Source organism: Leptonychotes weddellii, chromosome 4 (genome assembly GCF_054177405.1).
Source record: "Leptonychotes weddellii isolate Sample4059 chromosome 4, ASM5417740v2, whole genome shotgun sequence".
NCBI classification, from domain to species: domain Eukaryota; kingdom Metazoa; phylum Chordata; class Mammalia; order Carnivora; family Phocidae; genus Leptonychotes; species Leptonychotes weddellii.
In genome coordinates, this window is record NC_138372.1 from 158,432,029 (window position 1) to 158,449,198 (window position 17,170).

At 41.4% G+C, this 17,170-nt stretch overlaps 1 long non-coding RNA gene across 1 annotated transcript in view; it reads left to right on the forward strand.

Annotated features, from left to right (window-relative positions):
* LOC115939785 (uncharacterized) overlaps positions 1-17,170 on the forward strand; it is a 62,922-nt gene that overhangs the window by 17,972 nt on the left and 27,780 nt on the right. The window contains exon 7 of the long non-coding RNA XR_014144390.1: positions 200-269. This is a non-coding gene — a long non-coding RNA (uncharacterized LOC115939785). The remainder of the gene's footprint in view (positions 1-199; positions 270-17,170) is intronic.

The window sequence follows — 17,170 nt, forward strand, 5'->3', positions numbered from 1 at the left end:
GTGTTGATGAAAGTCCTGCCCGGTGTGAATGCTTCACCAAAGCTCAGGTGACCCATGAGCTGCTGCATGTTTGAGGGACACTCATTTGAAGGTCAATGATCAGGTGCTCAGGTGGGCAACTTAAGAAAGTCACACACTCAGCAGCAGAGTCCTGCAGAGCCAAATATTCTCGTTCTAAGTCTGGCACCTTATCTCTTAGATTAACTGTGATATTGTGGGGACTGCAAGTGACGTGAAGAGACAAAGGAAGGACTGTCACAGGAGTGCAGGTGGGTATATATAAAGTGTGAATGAACTTGGGCTATTCATTTTGGGTCATTTCTCCTTTGATCTCTTTTTGTTGACTCTTGGTTCTGCTCCCTTTCTGTCATGGGTTGAAGGCTTCCCCCCACCAAATTCTTATATTGAAATCCTAATGCACAATGCCTCAAAATGAGATCTTACATGCAGAAGAATCTTTGCAGGTGTAATCAAGTTAAGATGAGGTCACTAGGGAAGTAAGTCAATCAGAGAAACAAAATTATCATATGGTTTCACTCATATGTGGAACATAAGGAATAGTGCAGAGGATAATAGGGGTGGGGGGGGGAACTGAATGGGAAGAAATCAGAGAGGGAGACAAACCATATGAGACTCTTGACTCCGGGGGAACAAACTGAGGTTGTGGAAAGGGAGGTGGGTGGGGGGATGGGGTAACTGGGTGATGGGCATTAAAGAGGGCACGTGATATAATGAGCACTGGGTGATATACTCAACTAATGAATCATTGAACATTATATCAGAAACTAATGATGTACTACACCTTGGCTAACTCAATTTAAATTAAAAAAAAGATGAGGTCACTAGGGTGGTCTCAAATCTAACACGACTGGTGTCCTTATAAGATGACACATGGACACACACAGGGAAGCTGGCCATGTGACAGTGAAGGTTGAAGTGTTAATAACTGCAAGCCAAGAGTGCCTGCAAACCACAAGAAGCTAGGGAGAGTCAAGGAAGGATCCCCGACACAAGCCTTCAGAGACAGCATGGCCCTGGTGACACCTTGATTTTGGACTCTGAAGCTCCAGAACTATGAGATAATGAATTTTTCTTTTAAGCCACCCTGCTCATGCTACTCAGCAAGGCAGCCCTAGGAAACGAATACACTCTTTCCGGGCCACCTAATTCCCTGCAGAAATGGCCAAAGCAGGCAGAGCAGTCCAGGCAGCTGGGCACCCATAGGGTTCTGACCCCTTCCTTACCCAGGGCCCTAGGAGTGACTGGCTGGCCAGGCTGGGGCCTTGACTTAGAGGATTTCCCTCAGCATTAAAGCCAGAATGGATCAGGCATGGACAGTTGCAAGATTTATTACTTAACCCTGATTCCTACCAGGGTTTTGGGGGGAAAGAAACAGATGAGTGGTCTATGGAAGACCTTCCAAGCCCAAGCTCTTGTCATAGTCTCCGTGTTCCCATTCTTTTTCTGGGACAAAACTACTCCCATTTGTACTCAGATCTCCTTAGAAGATGGAGCAAACTGGACAAATGGGAACACCCTCACCAATAAAATCACAAGTTACTTCATTTGCATGCACTTTTCTCATTTAAATATCATTACCATAAGGCGGAGGTCCTATTGCCAGGGTGACGAGTAACAGAAAATGAGCAGGGTAGGTTTGCCAGAGACTCTCCACTTTGACCCATTCCTGCTGTGTTCTCAGCTACCCTCCCAACTGCCATTAAAGGAATACAAATCATTCCATAGTTCTGCCTTTTTCTCATCTTGTTTCACTTTTCCCTTTGCTTAAGATTCTACTCCTTACCCTACCGGATTTGCGAATTTAGCTCTTTCATTTCTTCCAGCTGAACTTGATGACCCTTCTATTTGATGCCGTCTCCTCCGATCGACCCCCCACTTTACTGTTTCCCTTTCTGTGTTTCTGGTGCCTGGCATTCGATCATATGACCTGTCCGGAGTGTGAATTCCAGCTTGTAAATTAGCTCCCTGACCCTGTGATAAATTCTTGAGTAATTCCAGGCAGCAGGTTGCCAATCTGTAATAAGAGATGTACTTTAAGAGAATTAGATAAGGTAACATATAGGAAGGCCAATGCATCTAGCCTTTGTATTAGTTATCTAATGCTGTGTAACTTAGGAGTTTCGAGCAGCAAGACTCATTTATTATCCCTCACCCCGTCTGGGGGTTTGAGCTTTCTCATGAGGGTGCAATTAGGTGTTAGCTGAACCTGCGGTCATTTAAAGACTTGGCTGTAGCTGGAGAACCCACGTGGAGGGTGGTCTTTTCATGTGATCCACTCACAGTGGTGCTGGCTGTTGATGGGAAGCCTCAAGTGACTCTCTCCAGAGGGCTCTGGAAACCCCTCATGGCATGGTGGCTGTCTTCCCCCCAGAACAAAGCGAGGGAGAGGGAGAGAGGCACAGGGGTGCACGTTTTTTATGACCTAACATCTGAAGTCACATACCATCACCTACACCACATCTGTTTGTTGAAAACGAGTCATGAAGTTCTGCTCACATTCAAGACAGAGAGATTTAAACTCCATTATTGGAATGGAAGAGTGTCCAGGCCACGGGCAGAATCAGGTGTGTCCACGGGGCCTGCAGAAGCTCCCCCTGGTCCCTGGGTGTCTTCAGTGAGTCTACGGCCATACCACCCTGAACGCGCCCGATCTCGTCCCATCTCGGAAGCTAAGCGGGGTCGGGCCTGGTTAGTACTTGGATGGGAGTGGGACAGTCCGGACGCAGCCCTGGTCTGGGCAGCTGAGGGTGGCCCAGCCGGGCTCTGCGGGATCCTCTGCTGGGCCGGGCGCGGTCTGTCTCTGGCCCATCAGCCTTCAGAGCATGCTGCTGCTGGAGAAAACTCTTCACCGGCCCCGTGTTGGGCCTCTCAGCCCCCACCGGCTCCCGGGCCAAGCAACACAGCACCACGGCAGGCTAAGCGCCTCTTTTAAGGCAACGGACAACGCGTGTTGATTGTGTGCTGGTCTGAAACCTTGGGAGATCCCCAGGTAAAATTCGCCCGGCACAGGGAAGGCAGGGCGAAGAAAGAGGCAGGCCACTCCAGATAGGTCGATTGGCAGGTTTAATAGGTAAGGGAGCTTACCCAGGAGGCTTGTCGTGGGCCCCGCAAGACCAGTAGACCTCTGCACGGGCCCGCCAGAATCTTAGCAGTTATAATGGGGTTCGGTCTCGGACCAGCCGGCACCTCCCACCCTCCGGCTGCACCCTTGAGCCGCTCCTACTGTGTTAGTGCTGGGCTGAATGTACCTTCCCAGGCCGGCGGAGGGGGTGGGGAGCCTCCTTTTGCTCCAGGGTCAACCGGAAGTCCTGTCCTCCCTGTGACCACCTCCTCCGACAGCGTGCTTGGGAAGCAGGCGGCCGGCAGAATCGGCTTCATCTCCGCAGGGCTTTCGCCCTGACCTCCGGACTCTGGCTCCAGGCTGCTCCCTTGTGGACACAGCCAACCCCTGGCACCAAGTGCAGTCTTCTGGCACAATCTGCACTCAGGCCCTCCAGGATCTGCCAGACCATGCAGCTGGATAAACGACTCCCCCGCCACCCCAGCCCTGCCCCCACGCTGGGAGAACCTTCCTGCCCAGAAGGATCAGCTGGCTTTTCCCAAGCATGGATCTGAACTTGGGGACAGAAAGCACCTGGAAACAGTCCCTGCAGAAGGTGTGTTCCGCCGGGATCACCACAACGGGTAGGTCTTGCTTGTACTTGACACATTCTGCTCCTAGCCAAGTCTCGGGGAGCAGCCCCTTGGCTGCCGCCTCCCTGCAGTCCTCAGTCCCAATCCTACACACACATTCTATATGTATTTGTGTTTGTGGCAAAAAGGAAAAAAAAATGTTATTTCTAGAATTTACCGCATCTTGCTCTGGTACCCCCTTACCTGCGGAGGGGGTGGTATGAAGGACTGAATGCTTCTGTCTCCCCAAAATTGATGTGTTCATATCTGAACCCTCAGTGTGTGGGTCTGAGGAGATGGGGCCTTTGGGAGGCGATGAGGTCAAGAGGCTGGAACCATCCGGAATGGATTAGTGCCCTTATGAAAGAGACCCTAGAGAGCCCTCTCGCCCCGTTTGCCATGTGAGGTCCCAACCAGACGATGCTGTCTGTGAACCAGTAAGTGGTCCTCACCAGACACTGAATCTGCCGGAGCCTCCATCTTGGACCTCCCAGCCTCCAGAACCCTGAGAAATCCGTTGCTGTTGTTTATGGGCCCCCGGTCTGTGGTGTTCTGTTGTAGCAGCCCCCGCAGAGGAAGACAAGAGGCCTAGAGTAGCCGAATTAATCTTTGGTGACTGAAAAGATCAATCTCTTTCTTTTTGATATAGTTTCTTCAGCCTCCTTAAGGTAAATAAGCCACTGATTAAAAGCTCAAACTCCCGCAGGCCTGATGTTTGCCCTCTTGGGACACCCCTCCTTTCCTCTCTCCTTGAGGACCCCATACCCACTCCCTGTCCCTGGACCTGTTTTCTGCACACAGCTCTCTTCCCGGCCCCCACCCCCCACGTTAGTCTTGCTTTGGCCCCGTCTTGCTTTTTTGACTTTTGAATCAAAGTCCTCCTTCTTCGTCAAGGTTAACTCAAAATACAACTTTTTGCTGAAAATATTGCGATATGTTGTATTTAGATTTCCAGGCTAGTTGCCAAAGGCTCATTCCTCCAATAATGTAAGTAATATCTGACAATGGGCGTTTTTAGAAAAGTAATAATGTTACCAAATGAATAAATAAAACACAAGAATGTATTCTTTCATTTATTAATTTTATGTCTTAAATTATCATAGAGGAAAATTGACTGTTTTGGGGTACGTAGTTTTTCGAACTTGAACACACGTATGATTTATGGAGCCATCTCCATGGTCAGGTTACCGAACGGTTATGGTGCCCCCCAAACTACCTCGTGATAGCAGCCCCCACCCCTACTCCTGGCAAACCACCCATCACTCCATTACTAGCATTTTGTCACTTCAAGAATATTATGTAAATGGAATCTTTTGAGATCAGTCTTTTCTATGATCCTGTTGGGGTTCATCCACATTGTTGAATATATCAATGGTTTGTTCCTTTTTAATGTTGTGTAGTAGTCCATTCTGTGAGCATACAACAGTCTGCATATCCGCCTGACCACTGAAGGGCATTCGGGCTGTATCCAGTTTTTGGCAATTGGAAATAGGGCTGCTGTAAAAACGTTCAGGTGTAGGGTTTTTGCAGGAATACGAGTTTTCATTTTTCAAGGAGAAATGCCTAGGAGTGGAATTGCTGTTGACTCATAGGACACACGTTATGTTTGTAAGAAACCGTTAAACTGTTTTCCAGAGTAGCTGTCCCATTTTAACTTTCCCACCAGCAATATACAAGACTTTCAGTTGCTCTGCATCCTCACTAGCACTTAGTATTACTGGTACCTTTTTTTTTTTTTCCAGCTATTCTAATAGACTTGTAGTGGCATCTTATGCTTTTTGTTTGCATTTCTCTAATGGCTCATTATGTTGAACATCTTTTTTAGATGCATATCTGCCATACCAGTATCCTCTATTCTTTTGCCCATTTCTAAAATCGGGTTTTTGTTTTCTTTCTGTTGAGTTGAGAGTTCCATCTATATCTACATATACACGTCCCTTGTCAATATTAATTAGTTTCTTCTAGTCTGTTGCTTGTCTCTTCAATCACTTAACAATGTCTTTTGCAGAGCAGAAGTTTTTAATTTTAATGAAGTTCAGTGTATAATTTTTTTTTTTTTTTATGAGTCGCGCTTTGCGTGTCATTTGTGAGAGCTCCGGTTCTTCCGTCTAATTTGGTTTCTGAAATCTGTCATTCCAAGTGTTCCCCCATAGGTAAGGAATCATTTCTCTCTGGCTGCTTTAAATACTTTTTTTTTTCTTTGTTAGTTTCTCAAAGTTTGATTAGGATGTGCCTGGATTTTTGAGGGCTTATCCTGTATGTGTTTTGCTTCGTTTTCTTAAATCTGTAGGTTTAAGTCTCTTGCCAGACTGAGGAAATTTTCAGCCATTATTTCCTCAAATATTTTTTCAGCACCGTCCTCTTTCTCCTATCTTTTTGGGACTCCAGCGACCTGTTTTTTACGGCCCCCCAGGTCCCTGTGACTATGTTGTGTTCAATCCCCTTTCTCTTTGTTGTTCGGATGGATGACTTCTACTGATGTATCGTTAGGTTCACTGACGATTTTCTCTGTCATGTCAGAACCCATCTAGTGAGCTTATTGATAGAGCTTTTGGTTACTGTGCTTTTTGTTTCTAAAATTTCCATTTGATTCTTCTGATATTTTATTTCTTTGCTGAGACTGTCTATTTTTTTTTTTTTTCAGTTGTTTCAAGAATGTTTGCTATTGCTCGTGGCATTTTAAAGATAGCGGCTTTAAAGTCTCTGTCAGAAAGTTATGTTATCTGTGTGTATGAGTCTACCAGGGCTGCCATAACAATGACCACAGACTGGGGGCTTAGACGGCAGCTCACGGTTCTGGAGGCTGGAAGCCCAAGACCAAGGCGGCAGCAGGTTTGGTGTCTTCCAGTGCGTCTCTCCCTGGCTTGCACGTGGCTGCATTCTCACTGTGTCTTCTGTGCACGTGCATCCCTGGGGTCTCTGTGTGTCTGAGTTCCCTCTTCTTATAAGGACACCAGTCAGATTGGATTAGAGCCCCCCAAATGGCCTCATTTTAACTCAATCGCATTTCAAAAGACCCATCTCCAAATCAGTCACATGCTGAGGTACAAGGGCTTAAGGCTTCAAGTGGATGTGAATTTTGGGGGAACACAATTCAGCGCATAACACTGTGTCATCTTGTGGTTGTTGTCTGTCAATTGTCTTTTCCTAAGTGGATAGGGGAGTTTCTGTTGTATCAGGCAACTGGCCTGGTTAGATTCAGGCTACAGGTTCCAACCTTTCTTCTGTGGGCTACCGTTCCAATGTCAGTTCAGGTTTTAAAGCCTTTGCAGGTCCAGTTAGATCTGTCCCCTGTGTGTGGCATGCAGGGATCAGGCTGAGATGTGGGCAGTGGCTTGTGTGTTCAGTTCTGGAATTCTTTGATATGCTGATTACGATCACGTCCATGCATGCACAGCTTGGGGGAATGCCTAGGAGTTTATAAGTAACTTCATGGGGTCACTTTCTTGATCTCCTTCCATTTTGCAATCTACTGGTATTTGTTCCCTGGGTGTCCCCTTTTGCACCTTTAGCTAGAAAGCTGGGGCTTTAGTTAATCTTCCCCTGCCTCACATTTCACATGGACTACGTCCATGTCTGGGGCCAACTTCTGGGAGGACAGAGAGAGACAAAGAGAGTAAAAATTAATTGCTTTATCCCACCTTCTTGGAATTGCAGCTCCACAGAGAGGAAGGGCCCTCCAACACCCTCCCCAGTCAGTGGGCTCCCGTGGGGGACCTCTGCCATCTCTACCAGGGCATTTCTTAGGGACCGGGGTATGAAACAGAAGGGAAAAAAATGAGGAGGGAAGTTGATATATTTTCTTTGCACTTCTTGAGGCCAAATTAAGGGCTTCTTCTGGAGCTCTCTGTGCTGATACTCATTTGCTGGTTCCAGGCTACATTGTACTCAGGTGGGGGGACACCTGAGGGCAGAAAAAATGAAAAAATCACCACTGATTGGTGGTAGTTCAAAGTCTGATCTTGTTTCCCAATTGTCTTGCTACTATTCACTTCTCAGAGCCTCTGAGTAGGTTTATTGTGTATTCCGTCCCTGTTTTGTAGCTGTGTTCAGTGAAAGAGACAGAGTGGATTGTGCTTACTCCTTCTTCCCAGGGACTGGAGACCCTGAAACAGCAATGTTAAAATTGAATAAGAAAAAGGTGGAAACATGTCTTTTGAAGGCTAATGCTTAAGGCCAACAGATGCAACGAGGGGAAGATGAGGATATGGGTAGAAGTTTAAGGGAAAAACAGGAATCCTGAAGGAGATGTCTAAGAATCTGCGAAGGTTTGAAATTGAGAATTCCTGTTTAATTTTAGATAAAAATGGATAGTTTCCATTTTCTTGAATGCTGACATATAACTAATACCATCTTTACGCTTATATGCAATGATGAATTTTCAGCTCACAAGAATAAAGGAGCAGGAAGAACATACGTGGGGAATATAAGTGAAACAAGAGAGAGATGTAGTTTAAAATGATGTGTTTGTCTTAACTTGTTTGAGTTTGATGGTAAAGACAAGGAAGGACAGAAGAAAGGAAAGCTGTTGGGAGTCTCCTTAATGGGAAGAATAGAGGTCTGAGAAAAAGCATGCCTCATGCTATTCTTTGGTGACCACTTGGCGGCGCTATTGGCAGGACATAGCTTTAGTGGGGTCCTCTCCAAATGGGGTTGGATACATTCTAGGGATGTGCAAGAATATCCCTAAAGAAAATACTAGAACTTCAATTTCTGTTTAGATTTTATCTTAAGAAAATAGAAATACACTAAGCTTTACTGATATTTAATATGTGGACTGATAACTGGCTCCATCACCAAATAGGTAAGTTAGATGATTCGGTGTCACATGGTCTGCAAGGGCACTGCAAGGATGGGGACTCTATAATTTAGAAGCTGGTGGTGGCCAACTCTTTCATTCATTTGCTATGAATGTATGGTGACATATTGCAGTTCACACATTCTTGATGAAGTGTATTTGTACACTATATTACTGATTTTTTTTTTAAGATTTTATTTATTTATTTGACAGAGAAAGACACAGCGAGAGAGGGAACACAAGCAGGGGGAGTGGGCGAGGGAGATGCAGGCTTCCCGCGGAGCAAGGAGCCTGATGCGGGGCTGGATCCCAGGACGCGGGGATCATGACCTGAGCCGAAGGCAGACGCTTAAGGACTGAGCCACCCAGGTGCCCCTGTATTACTGGGATTTTAATATACTAGCCCTCTTAAAACATGTAAGTGACTTAAAATACTTCCTGCAAAGAAACTGCAGGTCAAAATTCCACTAACAAGGGCTCCTGGCTGGCTCAGTCTGTAGAGCATGTGACTCTTAACCTCGGGGTTGTGAGTTCAAGTCCCACGCTGGGTGTAGAGCCCACTTAAAAAAAAAAAATGATACTAATAATTCAAGCCAAAATAACAACAACAACAACAAAAATGGAAGAACAGCAAACCTTGTTCTTCTGTTTTGGACTCTTTTCCAGACATACCATGGGATTAAAAATAATGGCTATTGGTGATAGATAGATAATCTGACAGTGATTTTAGGACAAAATATACCCACTTAATCGATCCCTTTGAGGTAAAGATAATGTTTTTGATAATAAATGAGAAAATAACAGCTTTTTAAAAAATTTTTTTATTTGTCTGAGAGAGAGAGAGCACAAGCAGGGGGAGCAGCAGAGGGAGAAGCAGGCTCCCCGCGGAGCAGGGAGCCCGATGTAGGGCTCGATCCCAGGACCCCGGGATCATGACCTGAGCCGAAGGCAGACACTTAACTGACTGAGCCACCCAGGCATTCCTGAAAATAACAGCTTTTTGAAAGAAATTCATGATTTGGAGAAAGAATTTTGAAAATATGTTTTAAAAATATTTCCATCATTATGCGATTTTTGTTCCTGAGATGAAGATGGATGTATTTTAACCTATAAAACTCAGATTTTGATATTAATAAGGCTTTAAAGCTGAATTTTCTTGTCTGTTCAAAAATCTTCCAAATGAAGACTTTCAGTAGGTTTTAAGACCATTTGTAAAAACCATAAATATTAAATGCTTTCCACTAATTAAAAAAAAGACTGATATTACATAAAATGAAAATTTATCAATCAAATATCAACATTAAACTTAGAATTATTTGTGAATGGGACCAAAAGTAGGGACCAGGACTTAAAATAATTTGAGCTAATATGGTTACTTGTATATGAATATGCTTTTTCCATAAGGACCTTCTTTGTGAAGTATATTTTTTCAATTAGGCAGTCAGTAAGATCAAGAAACGAAATAGATTTTGAACCAGTCCATGAAATCACTGTACCACAAAATGTTGTGTCCAGACTTTTCAAAAGCAACAGAGCATATTTAATTGTATTTCTCTTGCTAAAATTAATATTAGTAATATTTTTAGGTAAGGCACAAAAGTTTATGAAATAGAATTTGTTTCATATTTTTCATTGTCTTTAAATTTATTTTTTGTGTGTATTTATAATAGACACAATCATAATAATTATATGTGGCATTTTATACATTTTACTGTATACCAGGTGCTGTTTTAAATGTTTTACATGTATTCATTATTTTAACTCTCACAACACCCAGTATATATCCCAGTGTCCCCATTTAAAGGATCAGGAAGCTGAAGCACAGATAAGAAACTAGCATAAGACCAATTACTTAAAAAGAGATACAGTCAAGATTAATTAGTGCAGTAATGCATATATTTAATTTATATGTAAATTACTACATCTCTAAACCAATAAAAAGACCAACAGAAGTATGGATTAAAGTTCAGAGACTATTTGTCTAAAACTAATAGGCATGGTGGTAGCATTAGAATGTGCTCACAGGGAACTCAACCCAACATTCAGTGTAGATTATTAGCATTTATAAAGAACCTGTATGATCCTGTTTAATTCCCACAATAACTTTTGAAGTAGTCATGTTAATCTCAAGAACACAAGCATAAGAAAAAATAACATTTAATGGAGTCTCACAGACTTGGATATAAGGTCTCCCATTACCACTCACCACATCTTAGAGGTTTTCCTAACTTTTTTGAATTTAATTTTAATCATTTTTCAAAGTGGGCAAAATAATATATGTCCCATAGGGTGGCTGTCAGATTAAACAGCATGTCATAGTGTAATGCAGGGTAGTGGTGAAGAATACAGATTCAGGAGCAGGACACTCCAGGTTTGAATCCTTGCTCTCCCGCTTAGTAGAATCAACTTTCTTTGTGAAGTTACAAATCTTCTCTCTGCCTTAGTTTCCTCATCTGAAAAATGGGGCTAATAATACTACCTACCTCACAGAGTTCTTATGTGGATTGATTTATGTAATGATATTTAGGATTTGGTACCCCATAAGTACTCAATAAATGATGGCAGTTATAATAAATATAAAGTGCTTAACGCACAGTAGGTGCTCAACAAATAACTGTAATCATTATACCCATTGAGAGCTTTATTCAAAATTATGCAATTAGGACGTATCCAGTCTTCCCCTTCTGGATTCTATGCTATAAACAGCTGGAGTTGACATGCATGGATACTTCTCCTCTGAGGGATATAGGCAGAATGTGTTCCTGGGGAGAAAACAGCCTGAGCTCATCAGGAAAGACAGCACTGGGATCTAAGTAGGCTTTGGAGAGACAGGAGACTTGGAAGAGGGAATTTGAGGGAGAAGGAATGATGCAAAAGCCAAGAAACCAGAAGAGAGAGACATGTTCCAGGGAGAATGAGTAAATTTTTTTAAATTTTTGTGTGGATTGGAGCAGAGCTACATTTTAGAAAGATTAACCTGGGGGTGTTTTTTTGGGTAGAACTAGAATAGGAAAATACCTGGGAAGTGAGGAGACAAAAGATATGAACACTGTGCTCATCCAGACATGAGTAGTAAAGACCAGAACTAGGCAACCACTGAGGGAACGGAGAAGAGGACAGGGAAGGATGCTCTCCAGAAGCCAAGTCAGCAGGGTCTGGATACTGATTAAATGATAGATGAGCAAATGGAAGTCAGTAGATAGAATGACACTGATATTCTCATTTCAGTTGGTTGGGCATCAATAATGACATTGAGAAATAGGAAAGTAATATTTAGAGGGGCAATGATAGCTTTGACTTTTTACTTTGAATTTGAATTAATGGAGAAACACGTTAAATAAAAATGTCCTGGGGCATTTGGAAAACTCAGATTGCAAAGATAGAGTGAGAAGTCATTGCATAGAGGACATAATTGAAGGAGATCTCCATTATCCAAAGAAGATTTATATTGGAAAAAGATCATTTAAATAAATCCACATGGGACAAGACCGATATTTAACAATAACTAGTGAAAAACTGATTAAATTGGGACCTCAAAAGAAACAGATAATTACAAACAATTACTTTTATCTTATATTTAAAACAATTTATAATTCCAACTGGTTACTAATTCTTAGAATGAACAAATAATTAATTGCTTGTTGGTTATTGTTGTTGTTGCCGTACAGCCAATAAACTTGTGCACTAGTCAGTTATGGGAATCTTCACTCCATTTTACTTTAAAAAATATAAATGCATGTTTATTCCTTAATCTTTTTTTTTTTAAATAAATCATTGGCATATTGATTAGAGTTTTGACTGGTCTCTCATGCACAGATCTCACACATAGTAAAGAAGCCAATCTTGCTTCTTCAACATGGACTGAAAATTTAGACTCTTTTGGCAATCGATCTGAATGCAATATCCTTTTAGATTTTTATGACAGTTTCCTCTAAACTTTTTAAATAGTTTTTTTTTAATTCTGGTAAAATACACATAACATAAAATTTGCCATCTTACCCATTTTTAAGTGTACAGTTCAGTAGTGTTAACTATATTCACACTGTTGTGCATCTTGCAAGATTGAAACTATATACCCATTAAGCAACAACTTCCCATGTCCCTCTCCCCCTAGCTCCTGGAAACTTCTTTTTATACCCAGATGTGGAATTGGTAGAATATACGGAAATTCTGTTTTTAGTTTTGCGAGGAACTGCTGTACTCTTCCACAGTGGCTATACCATTTTCCATTCCCACCGTCAGTGCACGAGGGTTCCCGTTTCTCCACATCCTCTCCAACACCTCTTTTCTTTTTCCTTGTTTTCTTTTTATAGTAGCTGTTTCAATTGGTGTGAAGTGATATCTCATTGTGGTTTTGATTTGCATTTCCCAATGAGCACCTTTTCATGTGTTTATTGGCCATCTGTATATCTTGGAGAAATGCTTCTTTCATCTATATTTGGAGAAATGTCTATTCAAGTTTTTTGCCCATTTTTGAGTTAGGTTGTTTGGTTTTTGTTGTTGTTGAATCTCTGGAGTTTGCTATATTATCTGGATGTTAACACCTGATCAGATACGTGATTTGCAAATGTTTTCTCCCATTTCATAGTTTGTCTTTTCACTCTGTTAGTTGTGTCCTTTGATGCACAGAATTTCAATTTCTGTGTGTCCCAATTTATCTATGTTTACCTGTTTTGACTATGCTTTTGATGTCATATCTGATGGGGTTCAGAGCATGCTACCCCAAAGTATGGCATCTTGGCAAATTCAATATTTTTAAACTGAAGGAGTTTGAGAAAATTTGTGGTCAAAAACCCTGTGTGAGAAGTACCCTCTCGATACCTGGAGGAAAGGAGCATTCTTATCTCTGAAGGTAAAGGAATGCCAAAAAGTCACACCAACAGGCTTTGCTAAATTTCCCCCAGTTTACTACACTTAGCTTATACTCTTTGCCCCATCATATTTCTCCACAACTGTCCACTCTTCCTCAAACCCAGCATAATAATAACTCAGATTTAACCATTTCTTTGAGTCTCGATTTCCTTTTGAAGGTGCCCATGTCACCCAAGACTTACATTAAATAAATTGGTGTGCTTTCTCTTGTTAAATCTGTCTTTATCGGTTTAATTTTCAAGCTCAGCCAGGGATCCCAAGAGGATCGAGGACATTTTTTTTTTCTGTCATACATGTCCAAGAAATTACCGAGAAATCCAATGTCATGAAGCTTTCCCCCTGTGTTTTCTTCTGGGAGCTTTACAATTTTAGGTCTTACATTTAGGTCCTTGATCCATTTTGAGTTTATTTTTGTATTTGATATAAGATAAGGGTACAACTTCATTCTTCTGCATATAAATATCCAGTTTTCCCAAACATTTGTTGAAAGACTGTCCTTTCCCCATTGAATAGTCTTGACATGGGGTGCCTGGGGGCTCTGTTGAGCATCCGACTCTTAGTTTCAGCTCAAGTCATGATCTCAGGGTCATGGAATCAAGCCCCGCACGGGGCTCTGTGCTCAGCCAGGAGTCTGCTTGAGATTCTCTTCCTCTCCCTCTGCCCCTTCCCCAGTGTGTCCGCGCACACTCTTTCTCTCTCTCTAAAATAAATAAATCTTTAAAAAATAGTCTTGACATCCTTATCAAAAATCACTTGACTATATATGTGAGGGTTTATTTTTAGGCTATTATATTCCGTTTGTCTGTGTGTCTTTGTACTAGTAACACACTGTTTTGAGTACAGCAGCTTTGTAATAAGCTTGAAATTATGACCTTCAATTTTGTTCTTTTCCAAGATTGTTTTAGCTGTTCAAGTACTCTGTTTTATGCTTAGAGCATCATTATAAAGAGGACAAATATTGCAAAAATATTTGAGATTTTATCATTTTTTTTCCCAAGAAACTCTTTTAATTTTTTGACACTCAAATCATTTTCTGTGAAGACTTTGAAGCCACTGTTCTGTCATCATCCTAATAAATTGATCTTCTTCATTTGTTCACTGAAGTAACTCTTCTGGGTTCTCATATACACGTGCCTTTGGAAGTGTTTCAGCTATACTCCAACCTCATGAAATCCTGCGTCTTTTACAAGATGTGCAATTTCACTGTGAGATAGAATTGCTTTTGTAGTTAGTGGTACTAGTAGATGTTTACATGTGATAATCAGTGAATGACTGCCTTACTTGTCTTGATGGACTCGGAGACATTTGTTTTAAACAAGGAAGGATGTTTGAGTAGAGACGAATTTTTATAAATTGTCAGTTGTCTGGTAAATATTTTTACAGAATTTAACTTTGTGAGTTTGGGGGTTCTGATGATAAATATTCAAGTAAAGATAGTGTGTTATTGTTGAAGCCACAGGAATGGATGTCTTCTTCAGAGTAAAGCACTTTGAGCAGGAAAGAAAATCAAAGCAGTCATGATAACACTAACTTTTAGACAGTGGAGCAGAAAAACAGTTGCCGGAGCAGGAGCTGTGAGGAAATTATGAGAATAATTTAGCTAATAAAAAAAAATAAAGAGGAGAGAAGAGAATTTCGGATTAGTAATCTCGGGAAGACTGATTATTGAGGAGAAAGGCATATGGGGTGTAGCTTGCGCCTGTAAGAAAGAAAGAAGATATTGAACATGTTCAAGATTCCAGGCACAGTTCTAGGCATCAGAGGCAGAGGATGAAGATGTAGTAGGATTCCCCTAAGCCTTCTCTCTCAAATGTCACTGCTTTTAACCCAGCACTGACATATGGGATGAGAAGGGCTGTAGCTCCCAGGGGCTCTGAGCTTGACCAGTCATTGACCCCTCAGCATCCTCTGGTGTGCTGTTTCATCAGACATGTAAGGACAAGTCCAACCTCAGAAGGGAAGACACCATGGCTAGATTCTGGACATGATCTGGATTCCAAGTGAAGAGAACTGAGTACAGGAGTCACTTGTGACATACAATTCACAGTTCTTCTCATTTGCCTGTGTGTTTAGTCCTGTGTTTCTTTCCACAGGGTATTGAAACCAATCTTGGGATACTGGGGGAGAGAAACGATAAATTTAAAATTATAAAACAATAATAGAAAACAAGAGTGAAAGAAAAAGGCAATACAAAAATACTAGCCATAACCTAGAAGCCCTGTCATGTTTGGTCCTGGCAATAAGAAAATACAGTCAGGAATATTATTCTCTTTATTTGTGGACTGGTTTTTTTTTTGTTTTTTTTTTTTTGGCTGACTGAGGTCCTTAAAATTTTAGAAACTGAAGGAAAAAGTAAAAACAATTTTAAAATATTTTGTAATCTCATTACAAAGAGATTTACAACTGTTAATACATTGGCATGTTTCTTCCCGGTTTTTCTCTCTTTCTGTGTATATAGATTATGTCATGAGCATTCTCCCATGTCATTAACTACCTCATGCAAACATGATTTGTAATGGTCTTAAAATACTACCTCATATGGACATCCATAATGATCCCAAACCCATTATTACTGGATATTTTGATTACTTCTAAAAAATAAAAAAGGAGAAAGAGGATGGTAAATGCAAAAGGACCTTTGGTTTCAATTTCTTTTAAAATACGGGGGGAGGCGGGTAAAAGATGCATCTCCCATTGGGCCCCCATTATGTGTACTTTCTTATTTTCATGCACAGACTCATGCAGAGGCACCATTAGAGATCATATAGAGCTTTCCATTTTGATTGTGTTCTTGAATACCAGTCCACCTCCTTTCTCTCTGTCCTATGAACTACTCCTGCCGGGCTTTTGTCACAGCTGGCTTTCAGCCACCTTGATGTTGGTTAATAACTGCTGAAAGTACTTTCCCCCGGAACGATTTGCAATTTAATGAGGGATTCTAGAAACCTAATAGAATCATGTACAACAAAAAGTATAAATATATAATGGTGGCATTTGAAGCATATTTACAAAGTCATACTGTTTTATTCATTCATCTTCATTCATTTCTTTTATGAGTGGTTATTGAGCTATGTGCTAGGCATAGTGTTGGATGGAGGGCACAGAAATAAACAAGTCCTCAAGGAGTTTACTACCTAAGTGGTTCTCAACCAGGAGGCAATAGGATTTCTCTATCCATTTTCAAAATGTTGGGGGCAGTTTTGGTTATCCCATTGACTTGAAGGACATTACTGGTATTTAGTGGGCAGGGTTTCTAAATGCTCTGGAGAGGTTTGCACAAAGAATTGTCTGGCCCCATCCAGCGGTGTCTCCACTGATTAACCAATGCTACAACGTGAATCATACTAGTACTAACAATGTACTATAGACCCGTGCTGTGTTAAGCACTTCAACTGCATTGTTTAGTTTAAGCTTACCTTGATACTTTGTAGTAAATATTATATCCATTTTCCTGAATGGCTTAAAGACCATAAAGAACTCTCTCAAGATCACATTCCTAGTAAATGGCAGAACCAGATTTTAAACAGTGTCCTAGATCTGACTCCAGAACCCACAATCTTAATAACTATACAATTCAGCTTTTTAAGCTAAAGATAAAATAGAACCCAGAGATCATGTTTGAGCAAGCCGAGGACACAAACTATGATTTATTCATCTTTCTTCTTTATACCTAGGACAATGATGGCAATAGCACTTGTCCTTTAGATGTTATTTTATTTAGTCTAATCCTTCTATGTTTTACAGATAAAGAAAACTAAAGTTCAGGGAGTTTAAGTTCTTCTAGTATGGGGCAGAGCTGAGGCTAGA